The sequence below is a fragment of the Petaurus breviceps genome, unplaced genomic scaffold (genome assembly GCF_028583685.1).
Source record: "Petaurus breviceps papuanus isolate PSGF00001 unplaced genomic scaffold, PetGlider_PUasm1.0 76, whole genome shotgun sequence".
Taxonomy (NCBI): Eukaryota; Metazoa; Chordata; class Mammalia; order Diprotodontia; family Petauridae; genus Petaurus; species Petaurus breviceps.
The window spans coordinates 3,731,233-3,743,119 of record NW_027186473.1 but is presented as its reverse complement, the minus strand read 5'-3'; the positions used below and the strand labels follow the sequence as shown (position 1 = coordinate 3,743,119).

Sequence of the window (11,887 nt, the reverse complement as noted above, 5' to 3'; positions counted from 1 at the left end):
TGTGCAGACTTTAAGGTCAGCTCTCTGCTATACCAGGCTGTATATCCAAAATCACCTTGGTTCACATTCTCTGACTTAGATACCCTACAGTTCCTTCTCACTCCCAAACTGTTGGACACACAAGAAAGGCACAGACAGTATAACAGGCTCAGAGAAGAACTCCCAGGGAGCTGATGGCTGGGAACCTCTAACGGACTGCATGTTATCCTTGAAAGATGAAGTGGGCCAGGGTGGCTCTAAGGGGCCCCCTTATCCCTTCCAGGTACCCTGTACACCTGGATAACTCAGTCCTTCAGTACATGCAATAGGTACATTCATCACTGTCTCGGTATCGATCCAAATATCTAAGTGGTTGTAAATGAGGGAACTTCTTCTCTGGGGGTAAGGGGGTGGACATACAAACTCGAACACTAGCTCTTGCATGTTCAGCAGGTGGTGATAGATGTGGGTGACAGAGTCATCCCAGTGGCACTGGAAGAAGGCCAGACCAGCTGGGGTCATGAAGACCTGGTGCTTCTTACAGAAATCAAATGTGTGGAAGATTCTCATAGCAAGAGGGTATGGGACAGACATCTTCGGGAAAGTCGATGGGCTCCTGCTGCCTGAAAAGGAGGCAAGTGAAACAGTGAAAACCAGTTCCTCTTGAGGGGAAGGGTGGCAGGTAGTGGCACATCTCCTGTCCTGTGGACACGTTGTTGCCTGGGATGTTGGTCACCAGCCAGTGGATATATTCAGCATCCTGTTCCTGCGAGTGTCCATCCAAGTTGGTGAGCAGCAAAGTCCACAACGAATCCTTTTCTGCGTAATATGTCACCTCTGGGGGGTTAGTGGCCTCTGTTGGGGTAACCTCATTCCCCTGGAACACAGGCATCATCGGCTCTTCTCCCAGATTGTAGGCAACATTCAGTGGGACCCAGGGCACAAATGTGGCACAGGTCTTGCTTGAGACCATAGTGTTCAGCCAGGCGCTGTTTATGGTGAGGGCCAACGGTCTTCTCCCAATCAGCCTTCACCTCCTCCAGTGGGATCAAGACATTATGGAGGTGGGCAGCCTTTTTCATCCTAGCCCGATTCTCCCGTAGGATCTTCTTCCTTTCAAGGACCTGTTGTTGCCTCTGGAGCATCTTGTTGGGAGGAAATCCAATGTCAATTTTGTCTTTGGGATCTGAGGGCTGCCGGAAGTAGTCGCGGTAGCTCTTCCACCAGTGCGGGGCGTTCGCTTGCGTTCGGCGAAGCGCCAGTAACAGGTCGAAACTGCGATACTTCTCCAGGCTCTCCAGCGAGCTCACGTCGGGCAGCGGTGCCACAGGACTGCCATGGTGCCGAAGCCTCTGACACTCCGCATTCTGTACAGCAGGACTCTCCCCCAGGGCGCCACCATCTTTCCTTAGCAATGCAGCCTAAGCATTTTCTTAACAATCCATAAAGCAATAAATATAGTAATTATTTAAGGGAGCAAAACAAAAGACAATTTAAAAGTAAATTGAAACTGATCACTATATAACTGCAACCTAGAAATTTGGATAGGTTGCTTTATCATTATCATTCACAAAAATATAATTTTTTTTCTATGATTTGTTCTTGGGCAATTGGAGCTAAGTGACTTGCTCAAGTAACAGCATGGCTAGTTAACTGTTAAATGTCTGGGGCCGAATTTGAACTCAGGTCCTCCTGACTCCAGGGCTAGTGCTCTATTCGCTGTGCCACCTAGCGGCCCCTATGATTTGTTCTTTAACCCACTTGTTCTTTAGATTGCAGACAAATTAAAGTCTAAATAACAGGTGGATGGAAGTATAAATCAAAGAAGCATTTAAATCAATAGAAGAATAAAATTAAATCAAGAAAACAACAAATGAACAAGTTGAAATGGCAACAAAATTAAAAGAAAAAAATATTAGCACTTTCTGTGCACAATTCCATGTCAATAAAATCAACCAATAACCCCCCCCAAAGAGACAATTAGTATAAAAATATAAATTATTCAACACTAATCACAGAGCAAACAGAAGTCCTAAGTAATCAAATCTCATAAAAGAAAACAGAATTAGCTAGACAGAAGCACCAACAAAAAGTGGGTTGACTCTGAACTGGTCATGACTGATTTAAAGGAGAATTTTAATTACATTTTTAAGGACAATTAATACCCATACTACAACTTTTTTTCCTCAATATTTTAGAAAGAAAGCCTTCTACCAAAATGTCTTTAAGAAGATAAATATAGTCCTACAGGGAGGATAAATCAATGAAGGAGACTATAAACCTAAGTAACCAATGAATATTGATTTTTAAAATTTAAATGAATCATAACCAAAGCAGTATAGCAATCTATCAAGTAAAGCATTTATTACGATCAAGGTGAATTTACACCAGGCATGCAGGAAAAGTTCAAAGTCAGAAATTAGTCTAATTAGTCATACTAAAAATAAAACATGCCAAGCCATGTAGTTATTGTAATAAATATAGAAAACATCTTTGACAAAGTACCAAACTAATTTATTTTAGAAAATATCAGGCACATGATAAACATACTGGAATAAAGATAAAGAACTGGAATTAATTAAAATCTTTTTTTTCCAGGAAATGGTCAAAGAATTTATGAACAATTTTCAAAGGAAGAAATCCAAAACTATAAATAATTATATAAAATATTGTAATTAATTCATAATTAGAGAAATGAAAATAAAATAATTTCAAGGTCCTACCTCAAACATATGAGACTGGTAAGATGAACAAAAAGAAAATGACAGATGTTGGAAGGGTTATGGGAAAAGAGTACACTACTGAACTGTTAGTCGAATTGGTCTAGTTACTCTGGAAGGCAATTTCCCCAGAAAGTAACCAAATGGCATACCCTTTGATCCAGCTGTCTCATTACTAGGCCAATATATACAAACATATACACAAATAAATCAAAGAGGAAAAGGATCCACATGTATGAAAGTATTTTGATAGCTCTTTTCCTGTAGCAAAATTTTAGTAAATAAGAGTGTGTCCTACCAGAGAATGGCTAAATAATTTGTGGATTATTATAAGAGTATTATTATGGTATAAGAAATGATGAAATGGAAGGCTTCTGGATGCAGAGCCAAGACAGTAGATCAGAGAATGCTCTCATCCAAATTTTCTTAACAGCCCCCTCCACATAATTTTAAAATTGTATCTCAAATAGAATTCTCTAGTGACAGACCCAACAAAAGGTCAGAGGGCAACATTCTTCCAGCCAAACACAACTTGGGAGGTCAGAAAGAGAAATGTATGACATAGGAGAGGAGGCCAGCCCAAAACTCATGTGAATGAAAAGCCAGTGCACAGACTGGTTGGTGGCAACAGAAGCAGTAGCAGCAACTTTGGCAACAATTCTCAAGCAGAATTGGTCAAATAAAAAAAAAAGTAAAAAAACTCAGTGGAAAAAAAATTCCTTAAAAAATTGGAATTGAGCTAGGGGATAGTAAGGACTCCATGAAACATTTAGAAAAAAAAATAAAAAGAATGAAAAAAAAAACAGAAGAAAGTGTGAAATATCTCATCAGAAAACAACTACCCTGGAAAAAACTGAGGAGTGATAAGTTAAGAATTATTATTGGACTACCTGAAAGCCATGATCAAAAAGTTTAGACATCATATTTCAACAAATTATCAAGGAAAAATAGCCCAATATAAAGGGTAAAATAGAAATGGAGAGAATCTACCAATCATCACTTGAAAGAGATCCCAAAATGAAAGCTGCCAGAAAATTATAGTCAAATTGCCGAGCTTCAAAACCAAAATGAAAATACTTTGAGTGGCTTAAAGAAACCATTCAAATAGCATGGAACTACAGTTAGGATCACACAAAGACAAAAGAACTATGATGACAATCAAGTATAACCTACCCAGCAAAGCTGAGTAGAATAACTCAGGGGGAAATGGACATGTAATGAAAGAGGGGACATTGAAGAATTCCTAATGTAAAGCCCAGAGCTGGAGAAAATTTGACTTTCAAATACAAAATTCAAGATTATTCAAAGATAAACATGAAAGAGAAACCATAAGGGTTAAACTGTTTACTTTTCTAAATGGGAAAATGGTACATTCAAGTTCTATGAACTGCTATCATTATTAGAGCACCTAGAAGGAGTTTACATAGAAAGAGCGCTCCAGAGTAAGTCGATTATGTTGGGAAGATGTTAAAAACAAAAAAGGATAGACAAGAAATAGTAATGCTCTGGGAGAGGGGAAAAGGAAGAGGAGTAATAGGGAAAATAATCTCACATAAAAGAGGACACAAGGAAGAACTTGAACAGTGGAGGGGAAAACAGGATGGTGGTGGCAATGCTTAAAACTCACGTGTAAATTGGTTCAAAGAGGGAAACAGCTGTTTTGTGTGTGTGTGCATACATTTTCAATTGTTAACAGAAATTTATCTAATCCAACAGGAAGTAGGAAGAATAGGGTAAAAAGTGGGGAGGGATCTTAAAAGGGAGAGCAATTAAAAGAAGGTAGTGTTCAGAAGCAAAACAGATTCCAGAATGTTATTTTTTTAACATGTAATGGAGAAATATTTAATGGGAAAATAAAATATATTTTAAAAAGAGAAATGATGACATGAACAATTTCAGAAGAAACTAGAAATGCTTTTGTGAAAAGGTAGAGAGCTTCATAAACAAAATTAGGAAACAATTTATGCCGTGATTACCAGATAAAAAAGAAAAAAAAAACTTTGAAAGACTCGAGAACTCTCATCAATACAAGGGTAAAGCATAAGTTCAAAGAAATAAAGATGAAAAATGCCATTAACACTCTAATAGAGGTGAGAAAATTAAAATTCAGAAAGATACAAAGATATACATTTGGATATGACTGACTTTTGAATTTGTTTTGCCCAACTATGAAGAAATGCTATAACATGTAATATCATTTTCAAACCTTGAAACCCTATATAAAAGTTATTTATTATTATTATTGTTTTATTTTTAAGCTTGATGGAAACTTGTTAGGAGGCAGATTAATAAAATATTTGGAAAATAAGAAAAATGATAAATGTACAAATATATCTATGGAAAAGCAAAATTAAGCACTGTAAGTAATGGAGATACTAGAGGCTTTTCCCAGAAATTATAGGAGCAAAGCAGGAATTCTGCCTTTTCTTGATATTATTTGATATATTTAAAGAAATGCTAGTAATAGCAATTATACAAGCAAAAATTTATCAAGGACCTAAAGATAGGCAAAGAGGAGAGACACAGTTGTCCCTAAACATGATGGTTTACTTAGAAAATCCTAGGCAATCAGCAAAGAATCTGAGACAATAGTTTCAACCATGTTGCAGGCTATTAAATAAATCTGTTGAAACAACATTATCTTTTGTATTATAATTTTAAAAAAAATCTAGGAAGCAACAATACAAAATGAAATTCTATTCAAAACTAGAAAATATATGAAATATATGAAATCATTCTACCCAATCCCACTTAATATTTGTGTAAAAATAACTGAAAAAATGCTCTTTTAAGAAATAAAGAACAACTTAATAGATGAGTGACTACTCCATTCTTATGGTTAAGACAAATCAATAACATAAAATAACAATACTATCAACATTAAATTATACATTTAATTTTTTTTCCCAAACTAGGAAAGTCACACCATATGGAGCCAGATAAACTATATTATAAAGAATCCCTCAAAACGATTTTGGTACTGGTTAAGGCAGTAGGAAAGCATATTATTAGCACAAGTTATGCAAGTTTCCATCAGAAATAATCAATTTCAATAATCAAGTGTTCAATTAATCTGAAAACACAAATTATTAGGAAAGACCATCATATTTGATAAGAACTTCTAGGAAAACTGGAATAGCATGTGAAAAAATGAGACTAACATCTCATATCATAGTCCACAATACTTTAAAAATGGATATATATCCTTAATAATTATACCATAAAAATTAAAAAAGTAGTACATATATCCTTAACAGCTATGGGTAATGTATGAAATTTTTTTTGTTTTTTTTTTTGTTTTCTGCTTTTGGAGGGCAATTGGGGTTAAGTGACTTGTGCCAAAGGTCCCACGGCTAGTTTTTGTGTTAGGTGTCTGCATTTGAACTCAGGTCCTCCTGACTCCAGGGCCGGTTCTCTATTCACTGCACCAGCAAGCTGCCCCAAGCTTATGAATTTTTAAGCAAACAAGGGATAGAGTCAATTTAAAAAAGATAAAATAGTTCATCTGTATCATATGAAATTTAAAAGCTTTTGCACAAACTAAATTAATTCATCTAGTATAAGAAGGGAAGCATTTGACTGGAAAAAAATCATTGCATTGCATCATGGAAACCGATATGATATCTGAGATATATAGGCCACCAATAGAAATATGTAAGAAAAAATCATTCTCAGAGATTTAAACAAAGTATATGAACAAATGTTTCTAAAAATCATGAATATTAATAGAAATAGAGAGCAAAAAGAAAACTTAGATTTCACCTTACAACTCACAAATTGTGGATGATCACATGCCAAAATATGGAAATGGTAAATGTCAAAAGAGTATTGAAATATAGGCATATTACTTAATGCACTGTTTTTGGAATGTTGAATTGACAAAACTATTGTAAAAAGCAAATTGAAATTTTTGAAAAAAGTGACTAAAATTTCTATACCCTTGAATGCAGAAATTCCAATGCTAGGTATCTATTCTAGGGAGGTCATTGCCAAAAAGAACTCCAAATACAACACAATATTTATAGTAGCAATTATCGTAATGTCTAAGAAGTGGAAACAAAGAAGTTGCCTATTGATTGGGGAGTGGCTGAAAAGGGTGGTACACACATGTAATGGAATGTTCTTGCGCTGTAAGAAGTAGTCAATATGCTGAATACAAAGAAGAATGCAAAGGCACGCTGACTCAAAAAAGGAAAACATTTAGGATCAGGAAAAAACACTAAAGGAGCACAACAACCTAAGTGGAAAAAACTACCACAGAGTGATCAAAACTTAATTTTGGAAAAATCATAAGGAACAATCTTGACACCAACAAAATCATGAAAGACCCTTTCCCTTGTCCTCCTTTAAAGAGGTTTGAGTTCCCAGATAGAGACACTGAATACAGCATCAGATTTTGGAGGGGGGCAATGTTATGATTAGTTTTAACTTTTTTTCTCTTCTTCCTCTTTATCTTATAAAGAATGACTCTGGGAGGGAGTAGAGGAAGAAACACAAGGTGAAATCAGTGTGATATACAAGGTAAATATATCAGCAAATATCTATTTTAAAAATAATCCAAAATATAATTGGACTACTTACCACATGAGGTGTCTGAAGAAAGCCTTTCATAAATCTTAAAGTGCTACTATAGTGTTCAGGGACAAATAAATAGAGAACATGAGTGAGAGCTATACTTTCCACATTTAGATAATCAAGGGATGATTGCAGAGGTCATTCCAGGTGAGTGAAATCAGAGCAACTAAAGTGGAGAGGTAGAGTTTTGCAAGACCTATTTATGGGGCTCTGATTAGATAAACCTGTCCAGAGTGGAAGATTAATAGTGGGGAAAGGTGTGTGAATCCAACCCTATTAATTTATTCTTTGCATCATATTTTTGAGGGCTATAATCATGTATTGTATTTATTCCCTAGTTATGATATTTTTTATACATTCATTTCCAATCATCAATAAAGACCTAAATGTATTTGCAGTTATCTTTACATTTGTTATTTCAGTGCAGATTATTGTTCAATGTAGAATGTGATCTCCTTAAGAGTAAGGCCTGTTTCATTCTTTGAAGTTGCAACTCCAGGCCTAGCATGGTGCCTTCATATAGTAAGAACTTAATAAATGTTTGTTGAATAATTGCTTAATTGAATGAAATTCCAAGCAATGATTTCTATTATGTAATTAAGACAAGCAATAGTACAAGCAAATTAAGACTGGGACATCCCTTCAGAGACTAGAAAATGCTTTTCAAAGAAAATGCACTCAGAAATTCAGAGTGAAGAAAGATTGCCAAGAAGAAGTCTGCTTTACTTGGCATGACTCTAATGTGTAGGAGAGCCAGGAGATTCAGACCCTTCTCTAAATATACAGATTTCATGTCAAGAGCATCCAATGTTCTGTAGCCTAAGCTATTCCTAGAGTTTCACAAATTCATATCACTTTGCTCCTCCCTCCCCCTTTCCTTGCTATTCATTAGATAAATGAGGAAGCACTTTTTAGAAATCAGAAAATAAAATATAGTGAAGCATGATCTGGACCTTCCCTTTGTGGAAGGTACAATAACCCCATTGACAAGCTAAACCAATTCTCAAGTGAAGGTCAAGGAACCAAGAGCCCAACAGTGTTTGGCACTGGAAGAAAACTAATGCCATAGAAATATGCTGCACAGTCACACAGCACAAAAATGCTTCATGAAAACCAACATGTGTAGGAGTATCTTTATAACAGCTTTGGGCCTATGGATGCGAGTATGATTTACAGTGGCACTGTTCCAGTTAATTAAATTTAAACATATGGCATTATCGAAACAAACTATTATGGTAATATTTAATACTAAAGTTAAACTAATGGCCACTTTGGGCAAAGCCATATGTCAATTGTCCATTATTCTTTATTTATGGTCTGACGGCTCTAGGTCTGGGATTCAAGGTAACATAATTCTCTAGCAGGGATGGCTGCTCTATTTTAATGCTGCAAGTAAAGCCTTGAGTAAGAGGGAAGGGAGGGAGGCAAGATTTTTTATTTTCACACCAGCGTAATAGTAGGTTAATGAGCTTCTATCTTCACCCCAAATGTGTATTGAAGACAAGAACAAACCATTGATCAGAGTTCATTACAGGCAGCAGAGTTTATTTTCAACAATGGCATAATGCATAGAAAGGTAGAATTAAATTCAAGAAAACCGGGGTTCAAGACTCAAGACCTAATTCTGACACTATTTGTCATGATAGTCATGTCCTTTCAAACCCTCTGGTGTTCAATTCACCATATGAAAAGGAGGCAGCATCATCATTGTATCGCCTTCATCACAGGGTTAATGTGAGGATCTAATGATATAATGTGTATAAAGTTCTTCAGATATGACTGCACTATAAGCATGAATATATATGTATGTATATGTAGACATATATTTACATTATTAGTATTATCATAGTTATTAACCATATCAATATCTTACCTTTTCATTCCTTTTTAAGGTTTTTCAAAGCACTTTCCTCACAATAACCCTATGATATTTTGATACAACTATAATGATCTCCATTTTATAGATGATAAAAAAGAAACCACACAAAGATAAATGACTTACCCAGAATAATAATTAGTGCTTCATACAGGACTTGAACCTAGATCTTCTTGCTCAAGATCTGAGTAAGAAATCATGACAAATAATGGATGGACTATATGTTCCACTGGCATCTTCATGATGTCAAAGGAAACTAAGGTAGGCCCCCAGTATGATTAGGAGGATCACTTTAGTCTAGTTCATGGGGGCACATGGTCATGGGTTTGCAGCAGCATTTTGAAAGTAATACACTTACAGAAATCACAGATAAATTTGGATATTTGGGTAGTTGAGTATGGATGGACCTTGGGCAAATTAGCATTTATTGGGAAAGAGACCACTCTTTGGAAATGGCATGGAATATATTGGACTTGCTCAATATCAATTAATCAATAAATATTTATTAAGTGCTTAGTATATATGAAGCAATGTGCTAAGTACTTGGGGGTACAAAAAGAGGCAAAAGATAGTCCTTATCATCAAGGAGCTTACAATCGAATGGTGGAGAAATATTCAAAGAAATAAACACAAAACAAACTATATACAGGATAAATAGAAAATAAATAACAGAGGGAAAGCATTAAAATTAAGAGGAGTTGGGGAAGACTTCCAGTGAAAGATTTTAGTTGGGACTTAAAGGACACCAGGAAAGTCAGGAAGTGGAAATAAGAAAGAGAATGTTCTAGTCATGGGGGGCAGACAGAGAAAATGTCTGCTGTCAAAAGAAAAATATACATATTTTTGTCATTTTCAAGTCTTTGGTTCTCAAGTGATCTTTAGATCTTTCAACTCAGGAAGGAGTTTAAATATTTTTCTCTGTTTTTTTTTTTTTCAAAAGAAACAGACTCCTGGCAGAGAAGACACAACTTGTCTTTTTTGTAGCCCTTTCAGTAATATAAGAGCTGATGGGGGCACGTTTTACCTTGAGTTCAACAGTTCAATCAAGTGAGTGATATGCCCCCCAAAAAATGGAAAAGGATACTGATTTGAATATTTTCCTTCAGTTATTCTTTTCCCATTATCTGTAATCATATTTTTATTGGGTGCTTACAAAAATAAATTATGAAATTATCAATTTAAAATCTTGGATTTAGAGAGCTAATAGAAATTTAAAAAATGTTCCTCTAGGCCCTCACATCTGCTAGTCCTTGTTACCAGAGAATTTAGCAGTGATCTGATTCTTTTCAACACCTTAATGTGGGATAAAAACAAAGGAATTAACATTATCAAAACTAAAAGAAAAAAAAACACACAAAAACCAGGAAACTAAAAACTATGAGTTATATTTAATAGAGAGATTGAATTAGTTCACTAATCTCTAATGCTGAAATGAACAAGGACTATACTGTCAGTGACTTGTGTTATTTTGATGCCTTTGATTTTAACTCTGTTTGCCTATGCTGAACATAGCACATGTTTGTTTAAAGCAGCATCATTTCCTAAAGCCCTGTCTACCAGAGGTAATTCGTCTAATGCAAGTTCTATTTCAGTGGACGAGGATAATTTAAATAGTATTTCTTAACAGAGATTGATAGAGCATCAACACTATTGGTTCTCTGAACAGAAAGTACATGTGCACACATAAGCACCCTTCCAATCATTTCCTTATTCTCTTTGAGAATTGACGCTCTTCCAATTTTATGTCACATGCTTGTGGAGGTGCTATTCCAGTACTTCATGGATCCACGATTTCATCAGTGCATGAACTCACCCTATCAAGGCCATAGACTTCACCTTTCTAATTTTGCTTAGTAGACACTCCCCCAGAGTTGCTATGGCCTTGATAGGGTTCATGATCACTCTAAAATTCATGATCACTCTAAGGTTAAGCTAACTCTCTGACTTTCTCTAGAGCGATCCTTGGGAAATGGTCATAGTCTTGCAATGAACCAATTCTCAAAACCCTTTAAGTTCAGTAGGTCCTACTAGAGCTTTTGTTTGGCTTCAAAAATGCAAGGCCACTTCTCCCTATTGTGATCGGACTTCAAAAGAGGACTTCAGTGTGGGAATGCAGCTATTGTTGACTTTAAAATCATCCTAGAACCTATATTTCTCTATCTGATGCATTTTTACTCCCATTACTCAATTGGTTTACATTTTTTTTTCATTGCTCTAGTGATGTTTACTGTAAGTTTACAGAGTTTTGATTGCAAGGCTAGCTATTCAGAGGCTATTATTTTTCTTATAACACAATACCTGTAATTAGACAATATGAGAATATTGTAACTAAATGGACTGTCATGCCTTGGATATGGTATCATAGTGTGAACAACTGGGCTTCCCATAGACTTGCCAAGGGGAAATGACCTTTTTCAATTACTGGGTGGTAAAAATATATAGATAAGAATCTATATCCACATAATTTTGCTTATATAATTATGCTGATAACATATAATTTCCCAGGATCTCTTCACAAGGCTAAGATGTTCATGCTAGGTCAACAATTCTCTCTCTCTCTCTCTCTCTCTCTCTCTCTGTCTCTCATATTTTATTGGAAGTTTCTGTTATTCCATCAGTTGTTTCAGGATATTAACCATCATTCCCTCTCAAAAGTACGCTCAGTGCTGCTTCCTTTATAAAAATAAAAATAGTTGACAAAATCAATTTACATAGTCAATATATCTGAAAGCACATT

The 11,887-nt window shown here is 35.5% G+C and overlaps 1 pseudogene; it reads right to left on the bottom strand.

The window, feature by feature from the left end:
• Positions 1–292: 292 nt before the first annotated feature.
• LOC138174697 (large ribosomal subunit protein mL38 pseudogene) lies at positions 293–1,381 on the bottom strand (annotated as a pseudogene).
• Between the last annotated feature and the right edge of the window lie 10,506 nt (positions 1,382–11,887).